Raw genomic sequence first — 18,886 nt, 5'->3', positions numbered from 1 at the left:
AAGAAAAGGAATTCCATAGTCTGAGCTAAAGACTTTACACCGTCTAAGGCAAAGACTTTACATAATTTGTGGCAAAGACTTTACACCATCTGAGTCAGACATAGGTTTTGCTCAAAGAATATAATTGTTCATTATTGAGATTCATTACCATGATTATTGAATTACTAATTTAAGCGCTAACACTTTTTTGTTTACAGATTGAATCATGGTTTACCTTAGAGATTTGACTTCCTCTTCTTCAGAGTTGCGATACCTTTTGTGTTTCAATAGTACAAGAGATATATCATTGTATGAGAGCACTAAATCCAGGAGAGGTTCAATTTATCAGAAACCAAACTTCTTAACATATCAAAAATTTATAGTTTAAGTCTGGCAGGATAGTTCTAAGCAAACTTCAAAAATGAATTTCACATACAGAAAAGCTGATAGATTCACATTCGCATGAAGAAAATATTCGTATCTTAGCGTAGAGAATCCAAAAAACTACAACATGTACAATAATCACAGCTAATAGCTTTATGGATTTGTACGGATATTTCTTTGAAGTCAATTCAAATTCTGTCTTGATTGGCCCTCTTTAATTCACATGTCATATATGATAATATACAACAACATTGTGATGCTCAAATAACAGTGTGCCCCATTTCTTTTGAACTTATGAGACTAAAATTTAGGATGTAACTCATGGATTATGGTGGAGATGGTCAAGAGAGACTATGAGTTCTTTGGATACTCATGCGACTGAACTCAGAATGTAATTCTAAGCACCTACGTACCTTAGTGAAGAGGATCAAGTCATAACATAGTTCTGAGAGAATTTTTTTTTTGGTCCTAACTTTTGCCTAGGCCGCCTCTTTCGAGATTTTCAACCTAGCGGACATTTTTTTATGGGGTGCCGTGCACAGTATATACTCTTGCGGGCCAGGAGTAACATGCAGTTTATACTCGTACCTTAAGGAGTGAGTTTCGTTTCTTCAAGGATAGTATCTCTTTATGAACTTTCCGTTAATAGGGCCAATGCGCAATCCTTCTGAGTCAACCAGTTTGTAAGCGCCACTTGAGTATACTTCTTGTACCACATATGGTCCATCCCATTTGGTGGAGAACTTGCTTCCAGACCGACGAGAAGTAATAATGGGCCTTCTTACAACAAGAACTTGATCACCCACTTGGAAGCATCTAAGACAAACCTTCTTATTAAAAGATCGAGCTAGACGAGCTTGATAACATTGCAGACTTTGTTGGGCCTCTAGTCTTTTTTCATCATGAGCCTCCAATTCTTCAAGGCGCAACCGAGCATTTTCTTCATCAGTGAGCCCTTCTTGAATGGCAAGGCGCAATGACGGTATTTGACGTTCAAGTGGAAGAACTGCTTCAACTCCATAAACAAGAGAGTAGGGAGTCGCTTGTGTTGGCGTGCGATATGTAGTCCTATATGCCCAAAGAGCCTCTTCCATTCTTTCATGCCAATCTCTCTTAGACTTGGAAACAACTTTTTTCAACAAGTTGCAGAGTGTCTTATTAAATGCTTCAGCGAGACCATTAGCAGCTGGATAATACATAGAGGAATTGCGTTGCTTGAAGCCAAAAAGATCACATATCTTTGTCATTAACTTGTTATCAAATGGCTTGCCATTATCTATCAATATTTATGGAGGAATACCAAAACTGTAGATAATATTAACTCGAATGAAGTTGGCGACATTCTCTTTCTTTACTTCTCTAAGAGAAACAACTTCTGCCCATTTTGAGAAGTAGTCAGTTGCAGCCAGGATGTACAAATGTCCACCAGAGGACTTAGGCAATGGTCCAACAATATCCAAACCCCAAGCTTCAAATGGCCATGAGGCAATAGTTGGGTGCAATACTTCTGGGGGTTGATGTATAAAATTCACATGGAATTGGCAAGCTTTACATCTTCGGACGTAATCCAAGCAGTCTTTCACCATGGTTTGCCAGTAATATCCCATCCTTTTTATGTGAAAATGAAGTTTTGGTCCAAACTGATGCGCTCCACATACTCCAGAATGCGCTTCTTGCATAGCTTGAGTAGATTCATCTTCCCCCAAACATCGTAAGAGAACTCCATCGAACGATCGCTTGTAAAGTGTATTTTTATAATAAAGAAAACGAGGGGCTCGTCGTCGGATTTCTGTTCTTCTTCAAAGGTTTTCTGGCAATATTCCATAACACAAGTAATGTATTATTGGTTGTCGCCAATCGTCAATTTCAGCTTCCGAAGTGGCGATAACTTGTTGAAATTCTTCTTCATGCTCATTTTGAGGTGGAGTTATCCATCTTTGGCAAACCATAACTTGTATTTCATCAGGAGATACTAATGCAGAAGCTAAAGCTGCCAATGCATCAGCCTTTTTATTTTCCTTTCTTGGGACATGTTGAATAGTCACCTCTCCAAGCCACCCTATCATCTTTTAAGCATAATTGCAGTATGGGATTAACTCAGGCTTCTTTACTTCATAATTACCCAAAACTTGATTGATCACCAACTTAGAATCCCCAAAAACTTGTAGTTGCAATTATTTCATATCAATGGCCATCTCAAGCCCAAGTAAGAGTGCTTGATATTCAGCAACATTATTGGAGCAGTTTTGTGTTAGAGTGAAGGAGTATGGCAAAACTTCTCCATGGGAAGTGACAAATACCACTCCATCACCGGCTCTTTCACGATGTGCAGCACCATAAAAATACATCTTCCAAGGTAGCTGAATTTCTACTAGCATTGCGTCTTCATCAGGTAATTCATCAGATAACTCCCAATCATTCGAAATTGGATGATTGGCCAAGAAATCTGCTAGCACTAGTCCTTTCACTACCTTCTGATATATATACACAATCTCAAATTGTTGAAACTGGAGGTACCACCTTGCTAGCCTATCACTTAAGACAGGCTTGGACATGACAAACTTGATAGGATTCGCTTTAGAGACAAGTTGTACAATATGAGTCTGGAAGTAATGCTTCATCTTATGAATTGAGAACACGAGTGCCAGACATAACTTCTCAGTAGGTGAATACTTGATCTCGTTTTGTGTCATCATCCTACTCAAGTAATATAGGGCATTTTCTTTCCCTTCATCATTTTCTTGTGCGAGAAGTGCTCCTACTGACCTTTCTTGTGCTGCAATGTATAAAATCAATGTTTTTCCAAGTATAGGAGCTACAAGTACTGGATGTTTCATCAGATAAGACTTTATGTTCTCAAAAGCATTGGTACAAGCTTGGTCCCATTCAAAAGGAACATCTTTCTTCATAAGGCGACTGAATGGTTGACATCTCCCAGCCAGATTTGAGATAAACCTCCTAAGATATGCTTAGTTTCCTTGTAAGCTTCTCAACTCATGAATATTTTTTGGCTCAGGCATCTTCAAAATAGCATCTATCTTGTCTTGATCAATCTCGATTCCTCGATGTCGAACAATAAAACCGAGAAACTTTCCTGAAGTAACTCTAAAGGCACATTTTAAAAGATTCATTTTGAGTTGGTATCTTCAAAGCCGTTGAAACACCATTCTCAGATCTTTCAAGTGGTCATCACTCTTCTTTGATTTTACTACTAAGTCATCGACATAACACTCAACATTTTTATGAAGCATGTCATCAAAAATATTCTGCATGGCTCGTTGAGAAGTGGCTCCAGCATTTTTTAAACCAAAAGGCATCACTTTGTAGCAATATATACCTTTAGGAGAGCAAAATGCAGTAATTTCTTCATCCTTTGGTGCCATGCGAATTTGATTGTATCCAGATGAACCATCCATGAAGGACATTGCCTCGTATCCATTTATAGCATCAATCATAAGCTCAGGGATTGGAAGAGGAAATTCATCCTTAGGTCATGCATTATTAAGATCTCTAAAGTCAACACAAACTCGTATTTGGCCATTCTTCTTTCTTACAGGTACAATCCTTGAAATCCATGTAGGATATTTGACTTCACGAGTAAAACCTGCTTCAATGAGCTTGTTAACTTCAGTTTCGTTCAAAGGAACCAATTCAGGTCTAAAGCGACGTTGTGCTTGTTTAACAGGACGAGTACCTCATTTTACAGCAAGACGATGAACTGTAACTTTAGGGTCTAACCCTGGCATCTCTTTGTAACTCCAAGCAAATACATCCCTAAATTCCATAAGCAGCTCAATATATTTCTTCTCTTCATCGTCATCCAGCGAAGCACTCACATATGTAGGCCTTATATCATCATCAACTCCAAGATTTACTTCCTTCAATGCATCAACAGTATTCTTTATCCCTTCCTCGAGTTCAGGTGGCGCATCTTCAGCATCCTCATCTTCTTGAGGATCGCCATCATTAAAAGATATGTGATGGCATGCATGAATATCAACAAACCCGTCATCAATTTTTGCATATAGTGGAGTACTTTCTTCATCACAAATTATGATGTGATTTGATGATCCCACACTTTCTTCATCTTCATCTCGCTCCCTAGTGTGAACTATGGTATGAGTGTTTGCTCTCAGAACATCTCCATATGAAACTATAAGTTTTGTTTCTCGCCTCATTCTAGAATGGATCAAACTGGGCTAATTCTTGGGTGAATTATGCTCCCGAGCATATACCCGTTCTTCCATTGTTCTATAATCTCCTTGGCGCTTGTATTTCTTCTTCATTGGTCTCAATCGATCAAATACTGAAATTTTTGGAGTTGATTCTATTAGTCGATCAGATGCAGAAATGTTAGGAGTCATGCCACTAAGTCAATCAAACACAGAAGGCTTTTTGTTGAACATCATCGATTCTTCCACAGGGGTAATATAGTTGATGTTCATCCTTTTTATAGAGATTCGGATTGGTGACGGTTGTTTGTAACCCAGGCCTTCGCGCGATTGCTTGACATCATACCCTTTCTCTATCATCATCCTTTTAGTTGGATTTAGGCCATGATTTGCCCTTTCAATAAGTTCATTTGGAAGCTTCCCTACTTTAGAAGCTTCATTGGGATTGTATCCTGCTTTCACCAACAACTTACATGCATTCGGGTCAAAACCCTCATTTGTACGATTTTTAGGGAGTGATTCATGTGAATCATGATTCGATGGTCTGACAAATCCTTATATTATTTTTGAAGGTGATTTGATTGCATCAATTTGCTTGATAGGGAATGTCAACTTACTACTCTGCAACTTAGAGGGTGGGATCTTGACTTTGTTTGTCTTTGGGACATAGTGAGAAACAGGAGTCATTCTCTTACTTGAAGATGCCTCACTTATCTTAGGTACTTTACTCATATCTGAAAGCGTTTTATCCTTTTCAATCATGACCCTCGCATTAGCAGGTGCTACATCAACCCTTTTTGTGATATCAGCAGGTTTCGCGTTATCAACTTTAACTTCTTTTGAAACATGATTCTTTAAGTAGAAATTTGCATCAGCAAAGTGCACTTCCGTCTCGGTGAAAGGTTCATCAGCAGCAACTACCTTCTTTTGAACCCCATCTTCAAAGTATTTGAAACATTGATGGTAGGTGGACGGGACTACTTTGTTCTCATGTATCCATGGTCTTCCTAATAAGATGTTATACGAGGTCTTTGAGTCAATAACATGCATCCATGCACTCGAACGCATATCCCCCATCATTATATCTAATTTGACAGCACCAATGGCTCTCTGCCCCCCTTGGTTAAAACCTTGAATCATCAGACAACTTTTAGACAGTTCATTTATCGGTATTCCAAGTTCTTTCACAGTACGAATAGGGAGAATATTGACCCGAGATCCATTATCCACCATGATCATATTTACTTTATGTCCACACACAAAACCCACCATATATAAAGGATGATTATGCAACACTTCACCCAATAAAAGATCATCATTAGTGAATATAAACTTCGCATCACAAGTGTCCACTTCTTCAGAGTGAGGCTTTATAGGGCCTTCATGTGATGGAGGTAATGATGGTGATGAGCTTTCTACCATCGTCTCTTCTCTATCAATGTTACAACACGAGGCCTTGGTGTCACGATGAGAAATCTTTTCACGAAACTAACTTGGCAAGAATTCCTCTAATGTCACCGGAGGACGTTGCTTTTGATAGTAATTTCCCTCGACTCTTGACTTCTTCACATTCTTCTTTACCCTTTGAGTTTTAGGGGTAGGTGGATGTCACCACTTTGTTCTCATCTTCGCTCTAGTCACTTGCTTATTTGGTTCTCTTTGCAAGCTCATTTTACGACGTCTTTGTCGTGTCACTAAAATCCATCCTTCATCATCAGCATAAGCACCGCAAGATTGGTTTTCCTCTAGAGATTTATCTTCCCATATTACTTCATTCATCAAAGGAACAAGCGATGATACGTTAATATTTATTGGTTTGAAGTCACCAAATTTAATCATCTTTGATGGTGATGTGGCTAGGTCATCACCACTATCATGTATTTTGACAAAGTTGCAAAGAACTATGGGGTCGAGTGAACCAAAAGTGACAGAGACTTGATTTTAACTCTCCTTCTCATCTTCAAGTAATATCTTTCCTTCACGGGCCAAGTCCATAATCTTTTCCTTAAAGATAAAACACTTTTCAATAGGATGGCCCATCAAACAGTGATATTTGCAGTAATTTGGATCATTAGTCCTCCCAGCCTCATCTAGACGCTTCATTTCAGGTAGCTCAAAGAGTTTTAACGCCAGAAGCTCTTCAAAAATTGCTGGAACATCTGAGTCCAAGAAAGGATACTCTTTTGCCTGCATTTCCTTCAAAGTCAGCTTTCTACCAGCATTATTCTGAAAAGTTGTGGTCTTCACCCTTTGATTCTTGCTTAGATTTATAGCCACTTTCAAAGGTACGGCATTAACACTCATCGACTCCTTGTTTCCAAACTTAGGTGCCGATTTTCCCCCTTTCTTTACCTCCGTTTTGTCTTTTCCCTTGCGAGGCCTATAAATAATTGGTCCTTCAATCCCGCTTGCAGACATGCTCAACTCCATATCATGAGCACGTGTGGCTAGTTCCTCAAATGATTTGGGTTTAATACCCTGTAGGATATAACAAAGTCCCCAACGCATTCCTTGAATATACATTTCTATTTCGGAAGTTTCACTAAGCCTATCCTTACAATTGAGGCTTGCATTTCTCCATTGGTTGATGAACTCAATGACGAGTTCATCCTCCCATTGATGTGTATTTGTGAGTTCAACCATGCTCATAGTACGCCTTGTGCTATAGAAGCGATTAAGAAATTCATGCTCAAGTTATTCCCAACTATCAATAGAGCCTACCTCGAGATCCGTATACCAGTCAAAGGCATTTCCTTATAAGGAGCGCACAAATTGCTTGACCAGATAATCTCCATATGTTCCAGCGTTATTGCAGGTTTCAACAAAATGGGCAATGTGTTGTTTTGGATTTCCCTTTCCATCAAATTGTTGAAATTTTGGAGGTTGATAACCTGCAGGCATCTTCAAAACATCGATTCTTGAAGTGTATGGCTTTGCATAGGTGAATGATGACTTTGAAGACACGTCATACTTATCTTTGATAGTTCCCATAATGAAGTCCTTCAGTTGATGAATGGGAATTCCTCCTTCAGCAGATACTTGCAGCTCATCACCCACATTTATTTGCTTTGTAATTGAATCTCCCTTTTCTTGTATCATCGGACGTTTTCCAGGTGCATGACTTGAGTCTCCCTCCATAACATTCTCAACTCTGTCCGTTAACTTGACAATTCGATTATCCTGATCTTGCACATATTTTGTTAGACCTTCAATTGCCTTCGTCAAACTCGCCAGTTGTTCTTCAACAGTTGAGGTGTTAGTCATCATCGCTTGGATGGCCATTATGGATGATGGAGCAAAGCATGGATTTTCCCTCAAACTGAAATCTGTCTGAAATAAGTTACGTGGAGTGACTGAGGCAGATCTAGTGATCAAGACATCATCTTCATCTTAAATAGTGCAATTCCTCATGTTAAAAGGATTAAGTCGAGCCAACATCTTTTCAACAATATCAGCTATATTCTCTCTTTCTTCCAATTCATTCGGAAAGAATCTTGCCCCCTTTGAAGATGGAAGATCAAAAATAGAAACTGATGCGGATGGCACTTGAAGTGTTTGTTGTCCTAGCAAGTTTGCTCTGTTCCTAGTGATGGGTCCCAAACTTCCCATAGTAGCATCCAGTATGTTCTCCACCTCAGAGGAAAACTTAGAATCAGTAGCCTTAGCAATAATAGTCCTGGAGTCAAACTTCTTAGATGCCATTTAAGTGTTCTTGAAGTTTGATGATCGATGTGAAGAGATGAGATGTAGAGATTGTCCCACTGGGCGTGCCAAAATTTGTAAACAACAAATTTTCGAGCCGAGAAAAATAAATAATCAAGACCGGAAAATTGGAGTAACAAAGTGTAATATTTGATTTCAAAATGTAATGCGGTTTACAATCTCTATGATAATCCTCTGATTCTTCAAATAATATGAAACACGTTGAACTTGAATTTGATTTTGATTTAGAGTCAAGGGCTTGAATAGCTTGATCTTGAATCTTCGTCTTCGAATTTGGATTTGAATTATTCATCACGAATACTTGTATGGTTATGACGAACAGTAAAGATGAACAAGTAACTTGATCTTGATCTTCTTCTTCGTTCTTGATCTTGAACTTGAATTTGATTGCTTGAACTTTGTAGCTTTGTAGAGAATTTGCGGTCTTTGATCCACGAGCTCTCTTCTTGCTTCTTGTTCTTCCAAAAACCTGCCTTTCAGAATAATGAGGACCCCTATTTATAGTTGTAGGGAGTGGTATGAGGGTGTGATTTGATTGGTTGGTTTGAACTGACCAATCAGATTTCTTTGTTGAAAAGTTTTAATTTGATTGGTCAGAACATGTCACATAGACACGTGGCATTGTTCTAGTGGCATCATTAGTTTGACTTAGATTGCCACATAACTTTGACATGTGGCATGATTTTAGTGGCTTATCTGATTTGACTTGGATTGCCACCTAATTTTGACATGTGGCATGCTTTTAGTGGCTTATTTAATTTGACTTGGATTGCCACCTAACTTTGGTACATGGCATAATTCTAGTGGCTTATTTAATTTGACTTGGATTGCCACTTAACTTTGACATGTGGCATGAAAATGGGTCTCTAGGATGAGATGATATTGGGCTTAACAAAGTGGAGTCATCTTTATAGCCCAAATCAATGGATTAAATCCACATTTATTGGGCTTAAATAATTGACCCAATTTTATTAATCCAAAATATTTATTTGGACTAATATATCTTGAATTTAATATAAATTGAATCATTCTACAAATTTATATTTAATAAATTGTAAATAATTACAGTCACTTCTAGGATGCCCATCAATTTGATACCTTAACATATCATGATATATTCTTTTGATTAGTTTAAAATGAGTAGATGCTACTGTAATTTTATTTTGGTGCATGTGATACAATTCGAGTCCATCTTTGCACTCCATCCCTGCATATCGTTGAGTTTTGAGTTTCTCATCATATTGATCAAATTATTGAAAAGTTGATAAATAGAAAGGAAGGTAATATTCATGATTTAAATATTGATATTGGGCTGTATACACGGAATACATGCGCCAAAATAGTGTTGTATACATTGTATATAGTGTATATACAGTCTCATATACAGTGATATACAACATATACAGAGAACAAACATGTGGCATACGGTGTGTATATAGTTTTATATATAGAAATAATATTGTATACACTATATATAGTGTATATATAGTCCGATATATAGTGTATATACAACTGCGATATACTATGGAATTGTGCTTAAGGCCCAAAATGTAGATGGCCCAACAACTTAGTCCAGGCGTACAGAAACTAAGTGTCGGGCCATATTTTCATGTGTTATTTATTATATTTATATTGATTCGGATTGTAATGATTTATTTACTTATGTTATTTATGCTTGCTTAGATATTAATTTTAATTTGTTTTAACTTAATTAGATTCTCCTAAAGATAAACCAATTCATGTTAATATTACGCTTTAAATGATTTTCTACCTTTACTTAGTCATTTGGTAAACTTTTACTTTTTTTTATATACATGTATATTATTTTTAATGTTTAAGTTTGATCATGTTTTCTAAAAAATAATTTTAAAGTCTTTGTTTTCTTTCAAATTAATATTTCCAAAAGTTAGTTAAATAATTTTTCAAATCGTCGGATAACCGCGCGTTAGCGTCCACTTTGAATGCTTAACACCTTCTCAAAGTGGAAATAAGAACCTCGTACCTTTTTCTCTGGATTTTTAAGACTTAACTCTGTTAAGGTCTTTTAAATTAAGTTTTCTTAATTTTTTTAAAAAATTAAGTGGTGACTCTTCTTTTACTAAAATTGTTTTTTTCTCTAAAAAGTTGAAATTGATTTTAAATTGTCTTTTTCCGATATAACAATAGGCTCAAGTGATGCCTTCCTAGCTTGCCCTCGAGTAGGTGTGCTCATCTCACTCCACCATGACCCCTAGATCCATTTCATACCCTTCATCGCACACGGACTGGGGCTCGAGCAGCAAGTATAGCCTCACCCTCAGTGACTCTGGCTCTAGTCCTCACCATTTGCACAGAAAGAATAGATTAGATGTATTCATCATTTGATATGAATAAATCACATAAAAGGAATCAATGGAAGGAATTTCTCCTATTAAGAATCATGTAGCCTCTCGAATATAAGTACAAAATTTTAAGTACCGATCCGCATACTCTACTAGACACCCTGCTCTTTAACTTTAGAGATCTTTATGTTGATACTATTTCCGAATTTAAAGTTTATCTTCTGTTTTTTGTTCTAATGTCCTGCTATGTATGCTAAGAGGCTTGGTTGGATTCCTTTAGAATTTTAATTGTTGTGTCACACCTAACATCTAGCTTGGGTCATGATATTTTTGGAGTTTTTGAACAAGAACTCATTTGACTTTACTCTTGTATTTTAAAAGTTAGGTGAATGGGTTTGTTGTTTCATGTTTATGAAAGGAAATTGAGAAATACAGAAAGCCCTAATTTGAGGGAAATCATAATAGTCATTTGTTGAATATAAATATATGATATGGTATGATATTAGTTGTTGTTGTTGTTAGTGAAAACTATTTCTTATTGTTCTTGTTGAGCACAATAGTTGTTCAAGTAGTGAAAATGATTTTTTTATTGGAAATTCTAAATATTTATTGCAACAGTATATAACTCATTTGTTAAAAGAAGGGTCATCTGTTACAAGAAATAACTCATATATTGGTAGAAATACAGGGTTAGATGCTTTTGATTTCTCTGAAAAATTAACCCATTTTTGCCACATATGTGTAACAACCCATTCTCATAATTATGGATAATCCAATGGGTAAGGAAATTGAACTAGAAAACTTCTGAATAGTAACTTAAAAAATTTGAGCCTAGGGCAGACTTGGACAGAATTTGAGTCAGGTGAGCCTGGGATAATCTGATAATATATGAGTGATGATTATGTCAGTTTGATAGTTAGAAGTGATATTAAAGATACTAAGGATCATGTACAACTTTATGAAATTGAATTCGCATCAGTAGAACACCCGCATTTGATTTGGTGTGAAGGGTTAATTTCAAGGTGTCATGTTTTGAGGGCATGTTGAGAAATGGGGGCTTGTGATACAAATCCCGAGCTTTTATTTTGTGCAACCCACCACGAGGAGATGATTTATTTTATGTAGGGCCTCCATTGCTGGGCAAGTGCTTCCATGATAGAACAAGCACGTTTTTAAACGGGTAATAGTTTCAAAACTGATTTTATTCCTCCCACTTCATTCTTGAGAGACTAGAAGCGACTACGACAATATTCCTTCAGTTTTTCAAAAAATATCCATTCGAAATATAAGTTAATCACTCCCCTATCTTATATTTTGATTCTTAGTACCAAGAATATATCGTAAATACATTTAGAGAGGCTTCTTGGCTTGAATTTAATAGTGGGAAAAGCTGTAATTGGGTCGAGGTGATCATGAAAGTGGAAAAATATTAGGATTTTGATGTAACCTAGATATTCTAGGGCAATAGTTCAATAATTTGTGCGTTTCTAGTGAAATTTTAGATAGAGAACAAGCCAAAAGACTTCGAAAAGCAAAAGCTCCAACCGTGTAGAGTTTCCTAGGATATGTTACAAGGTAGGTGATGGTTTTTGCATTCCTATCTATGTTACATGTGCTTATTACTGTAATTGATAGTATTGCATACATGTGTGAGACTAGGAAAGATGTAACAAAATTAAAGAAATGAATTTTGAGATAAATGGTACGAAATGAACCAATTGCTTGACTGTGCAAACATATGAAACACTCATTGTGGTTTTGTGAATGTGATTGTGGTTGGAATTGATATAGATCTATCTCTAGGGATCAGGTGTCACATTTTGACACATACATAAATACATACAAGTATCTGGTGTCATGTTCAGATACATACATAGGGATTGAGTGTCATATTTTGACACAACTATTGTTTGAGTATGAGTCCCATGAGAGGATTATTGTTGGATGTTGTTGAGAATGACAATGTGAAATGAATCATGCTTATGAACTTGGTATTTGGTAATGCGTTTCATAGATGCCTTTCTTTACTAGTTTATTGTTTCTTATATATGTTTTACTGTTTGGGTTGGCCACGTGATCCTTCTAGTACACCATTAATTTTATGTACTGTGACTGAACTTTCTCTTTCCTTGTTGAGTACAGGACATCTTAAGGAGGCTGTTGATAGAACTCAATTAGGAAATGACTAACTGCATCAGAATTCAAGAGTGAGCCAGCTCTTTTGTACTGCCATGGGTTCTTCTAGGATCTTTGTCCACTCTTTTCAGATATGGGTCTTTCATGCTCTATTTCTTTTACATTGTTGTTTTATTGTTGCATCCCTGTACTCTTATACTTGTTCCATATAATATTTATGGTACAATGACTTTCAGGTTCTAGGGATTTAGCTTCTACATGTTTGTTTTAATTATTATGCTTGACTTGAATTAAATATATGACTTCATGGGGACTCAGCTTAAACATATATAAAAGTTGTTGCCATACATTTTATGCTATTTTTGTGGGGTGTAGTTTTTTTTCCAATCGGAGGGTTAGTATGGGTTGTGATAAAGTTTGTATCATAACCCTATGTTTATTAATCTCATCGTACCAAAACAAGTCTAGTTGAGTCTTGTAGAACTGTACGGAGACATCTGTACTTTTCTTTGAGAGGCTACAAGACTTTAGTAGATCTCTCAATCTTTTTCTTCCTTCATGTTATGATTTGATTCCAATTGGTATCTAGTGATCCAAATTAATATCTAACCTTTTTCACTCTCTTATCCACATATGGTTAATACGTGTTGCAAAAGTGTTTAACCGGTAGCTCCTGTCAATTTGGAGGAGGAAATAGTTGTTAGGGGGTGTGGCCGAGGCAGAGGTAGGAGAAAGGGATGCAATAGAGTCCAATAAGAATTCCACCCACGAGAGGTAAGGCTAGTGCTGATAATGTTCCACAAGAAGAGGCCCCTGTCGCACCTTCAACTAGAGGTAGAAGAGGATGTGGAAGTGGAGGTTGAGAAGGATGCAAGTAGGAGGTGAATGCTGAGGTCGAGGCTGAAAGACTTCCCCCTCGGGACCTTGTTATTGCCTAACAGATCATGACTTTCTTGTGTAGGTTGGTTGGTACTAGATCCATCCCCACATTGCCCGTAGCCAAAGTTCCAGGTTCTTGTCACATTATTATTGCAGTTCCTCATAGAGATGGTGTGTTGGGAAAAAATGCCTTCTTCCATCAAATTTTGGGCCCAGTAATGAGTGGCATAGAGCACGAGATGATGACTAAGATCTTGAAGTTGAAGCCTCGAGTATTTTAAGGTTTTGATAGTGAGGATGCTTATGAGTTCATTATGTACTGTTATGAGAGGCTGCACAAGTTGGGCATAGTCCACCACCATGTAGTTGAGTTTGTCACCTTCTAGCTTAAAGGTGAAGCCAAGCAGTTATAATATCCCAGGTATATGAAAGTTAGAGTATGATATAATGAGGTAATTAATTAGCCTTGGTGGATTCATTAATGGGTCAAACATGATTTTAGTTAAGGACATTATAGACTTTTCCCTATTTTAAGTAGAGAATGAACGTAGACAATAGTGGGCTAGGTTCCTAAACTATTTAATCCCTAAATTTATAAATTCTCCTCATTTATTCATAATTCACCCATCATAAAATTCTCTATCTACAAAAGGCTCTCAAGACAATCATTGCAGACCAACAAAGGATTCTCCCAAATTCTCCATTAATCTTCAAGTTTTCTTCATTCTTTATCAAAATTCCTATTTAAGTTATGCGAGTTTCATCCATTGGTACCTTTCACCCATGGATTTCAAAGAATTCCTTAAATCTTCCAATTACATCTTTGGGTCTTCTCAATTTCAAATTCAATTGCATGAACTATGTTGTATCTTGTGAATTCAAATCTATTTTAGCATGAATTGATAAGTAATTATATGGGATTGGTAGATTATTCTTATATAATTACTATATTGCTATTTAGGTCATGAGAATTCATTATGGGGGATGAATACTCTTGAAAAATGCTAAAAATCTAGAATTTATTTAGGGAAATACTAGGGAAGCATTCCACCATCACGCCAGGAACAACTCCCAGAAGTTTAGGGGCTTGGGCGGTGCACCCGCAATGTGTATGGACCCAGTCTTTGAAGATCAAATCTTGGGGAAGTGCATTAGCATGCACAACCGCCCTGATTCTTCCCTACACTACCTCTTTTACGTATTTGATCCTTACCTCTCATCAACTACCCTTTTATTTGCATGAATTACTACTATATTGCATGATGTTAACTTAGTTTACAAAGACTCATTTATGACATTACTTTCAAGTATGACTATTCAAGTATGATTTATAAAGAGTTTTATTACGAATGAGATATGAGATATGATGAAGTTGAACTATGATGTTTCAAGAAGTTATTACGATGGTGATAAGTACAATTCACACCAAAGTTTATGAATTCTTATGAATCACTAAAGTTAATGAGCTACTCTAAAGATTATTTTCATGAATATATTAATATTTTTAATGAATTATATTGCGATATTGACTAAGCACCAAGAGGACTTTTAAGTAGGGTTTGGTCCAGTAATGCAATTAGTTATCCAAGGAAATCATACTAGCATCGTATAGTCACAAACTATATTGTCACCATAGGTTTCCTTAATGGCCTAGCTAGTGGATCTACATATAGCACAATTGAGTTGAGTACCATGAAGGAGTATACCCTGGCAAGGTAGCCTTCTCCTTCTTGATGTGGGGATTATTATATTCCATATTATAGTTCGCATGGTATTAGATGTCGGTTAAAGTTTTTATCTTACACAAGTTATATGAAATGATGTAAGTTTTACTATGAGATTTATAATGCATTGACCACATGCTTTCAATATGAATTCAAATGCTTTTAAATCTTATTCATGCTCTTCATTACATTGATCATGCATCCTATGTATATATTGCCCATGTGCTTATTTCTTTTCTCATGCATTTATCTCACATACTTAGTACATTCAAACATACTAATGCATATTCAACCTATATTGTCTCATAATGTAGGGATGGATGATACTCATACACCTTACATTCGTGGATAGAATTGGTTTAGTTTTCTCAAGAGTTGGTGAGTCCTCATTTGTCAAGGGCAAGACTATGAGTTTCTTTCATGTCAAAGACTATAATGTTTCATTGAGGGTGAGCTAGGAACTTATCTTAGCCCCCGCCCATATTGACTATAAAGAGACTTGTTGGATGTCTTGTGTGTTATCTTATGTTGTCATTTTGACTTGACTATGGTACTTCCATAAATTTATTCTAGTCTATTGAGTTAATGCTTATTATTCATGTATGTGTTCATGTATGATACATAAGTTGGATTGGTTGGATTCCTTCAAGGTTTTGATCATTGTATCATGCCTAGGCTTCTAATTTGGGTTGTGACAAACTTGGTGTCAGAGAACAAGGTTTTTGAAGTATCTTAAAGAGTCCAACATGTAGCATCAAGTAAAGTCTTATTCATGGGTATGAAGTGCTCCACATCTATGAATAAGAGGCAATGAGGTATCTTAGGAGAATCTCAATTCTTTCATAATTCATGTCTTACCTTATAGTTTTCCTAAGACTTTATTTATCTAACAAATCATTTTGTGTTCTCTAGATAATATCTCCAAGAAGAGCTCTAATTTAAGGAGGGTTTGATGTTAATGAAGAACAATTCCTTAGTGATCCTCTAGTCGAACAAATGACTACTGTAGAATTTCATGATGCCATCCTATTATTGGCTCGTAATGTGACCGCTCTGTTGAATCAACAAAAGGTGACTCATTTGAGTACGAGTAGTAGGAAAAGAAAGCTGGTGAGCAAAACAAATACAATAAGGGGGAACAACTTTAACCGTCAGAGAATGTCAAAAGAGGGAAACATCTAGCTTGAATTTCAGGGAGAATGATGGGAAGGAAAGACCCTACTCCTCGTGCTATTGGTGTGGTAAGAAACATCTAAGGGAGTACCTCGCTGGTACACATAGTTGCTATGGTTGTGGTGAAAGTGGGCATAAGATGAGGGACTGTCCGTTGGCTATTAAAAAAGGAAGGGAGATGACTCAGGCTTCATCCAGTATATTGAAGGCCTTTGATTTTCACGTGTATGAAATATTAGTTTCGGGTACCAATTTGTTATTTTTTATGCCATTTCTTTTTAATAGGTGTGATCTATTTACTGAAATATTATTGGAACCTTATTTAGTATCTACCCTATGGTGAGTCTGTTATTATGAGATGGGTTTATAAGGATTGTTCCATATCTAACTCGCTCAAAGTTGTTACTTTCAATCTAGTTGAACTTGATATGACCGATTTCAATGTTATCCTCGGCATGGATTGTCTTGCATGTTATCCTTCTATTGATGGTAGGACCCGAGTGGTTGAGTTTCAGGTCACTACTGATCCAGTTCTAGAATGGAACAATAGTAATTACGTATTTAAGGGTCAATTCATATCATGCCTTAAAGCTCAAAAAATGATTTCCAAGAGTTGTATTTACCATCTTGTGAGGGTTAGGGATATCAATTACGAAGCCCCTACTCTAAAGTCAGTTCCTATCATTAATGAGTTTTTGGTTATCACCAACTAAGGGTGAGACATTGTAATATTACCAAGACGGAGTTTTGAATAAGATGTGGCCATTATGAAATTTAGTTATGTTATTTGGATTGACTAATGCCCCTATGATCTTAATGGACTTGATAAATAGGATGTTCAAGGAATACTTGGGCATGTTTGTAATTATCTTTATTGATGAAATTTTAGTTTAGTCACAGAATAAGGAGAAAATCATTTAAGAATTCTGTTGCAAACTTTAAGGGACAAGAAATTATTTACCAAAGTTCAATAAGTGCAAGTTTAGGCTATGGGAGGTTGCATTCCTCAGTCAAGTGGTGTCTGGAGATGGAGTTAAGGCTGATCCAAGGAAAGTGGAAGCAGTGAAGAATTTCCCTAGACCATTGTCTCCTTTGAATATTATAATTTTCTTGGTCCTTACCAGATATTATAGAATGTTTGTAGAAGGATTTGCATCTATTTCATCGCCTTTGACTAGTTTGACCTACAATAAAGTGAAGTTCCAATGGTCGGACAAGTGTGAAAAAAGTTCCTAAACATTGAACGATTATCTTACATCGGCTTCTATTTTGACATTGCCGGAAGGTCCCAATGGGTGTTGTATATTATAATGCCTCACGAGTTGGATTGGGTTGTCTCTTGATAAAACATGGTAAGGTGATCGTCTATGCCTCTAGGCAATTTAGGGTGCATGAAAGAAATTATTTGAATCATGACTTAGAACATGCGGCAGTTGTTTTTGCATTAAAAGTTTGGCGTCATTATCTTTATGGGGTACATGTCAATATATTCACCACCACAAAAGCTTGCAATATGTGTTTAGCCAAAGGGATTTTAACATTAGGCAAAGGGGTAGGATTGAACTACTAAAGGACTATAACATAAGTGTGTTGTACCATCTAGGTAAAGCTAATGTTGTTGCCGATGCTCTAAGTTGATTATCCATGAATAGTGTTAAAGAGGGTAAGAATGAGTTGGTCAAGGATGTGCATAGAATGGTCCATTTAGGTGTCCGGTTGGTTTGGTCTATGTAGGGTGGTTTTCTTGTTTATAATGGCTCAGAATCATCTCTTGTAGCAGAAGTTAAGGCCACACCAGATAATGATCCTATATTGGTGGAATTGAAGAAGTTGGTTGCCGAAAAAGCCATTGAGGTTTTCTCCCAAGGGGGAGATGGTATACTTCGTTAACAGGGTTGTGTGTGTGTGCCAAATATGGATGGTCTAAGAGAAATGATATTGCATGAGGCTCATCATTCTCGAGATTTGAGTCATCTGGGATCCACCAAAATGTATCATGATTTGAGGGAAGTGTATTGGTGGAATGACATGAAAAAGGACATAGTGGAGTTCGTGGCTAAGTTTCCTAATTATCAACAAGTGAAAGTTGAGCATCAAAGATCGGGAGGTCTAGGTCATGAAATTGAGATTCCTACTTGGAAGTGGGAAGATGTAAATATGGACTTTGTGATTGGTTTGCCTTATACTAAGAAATATCATGAGTTTTTGTGGATTGAATGACTAAGTTGGCATATTTTCTACTTATTAAGACTTCTTATTGTGTTGAGGATTATGCTAAGTTATATATTCGTGAGTTGGTAAGACTTCATGGTGTCCCCATGTCTATAATGTTGGATAGAGGTACTCAATTCACCTCACATTTTTTTGAAGTCATTTCCAAAGGGTCTTGCTACAA

The sequence above is a fragment of the Solanum dulcamara genome, chromosome 10, assembly GCF_947179165.1.
Source record: "Solanum dulcamara chromosome 10, daSolDulc1.2, whole genome shotgun sequence".
Lineage (NCBI taxonomy): Eukaryota > Viridiplantae > Streptophyta > Magnoliopsida > Solanales > Solanaceae > Solanum > Solanum dulcamara.
This window is presented reverse-complemented; position numbering follows the sequence as displayed.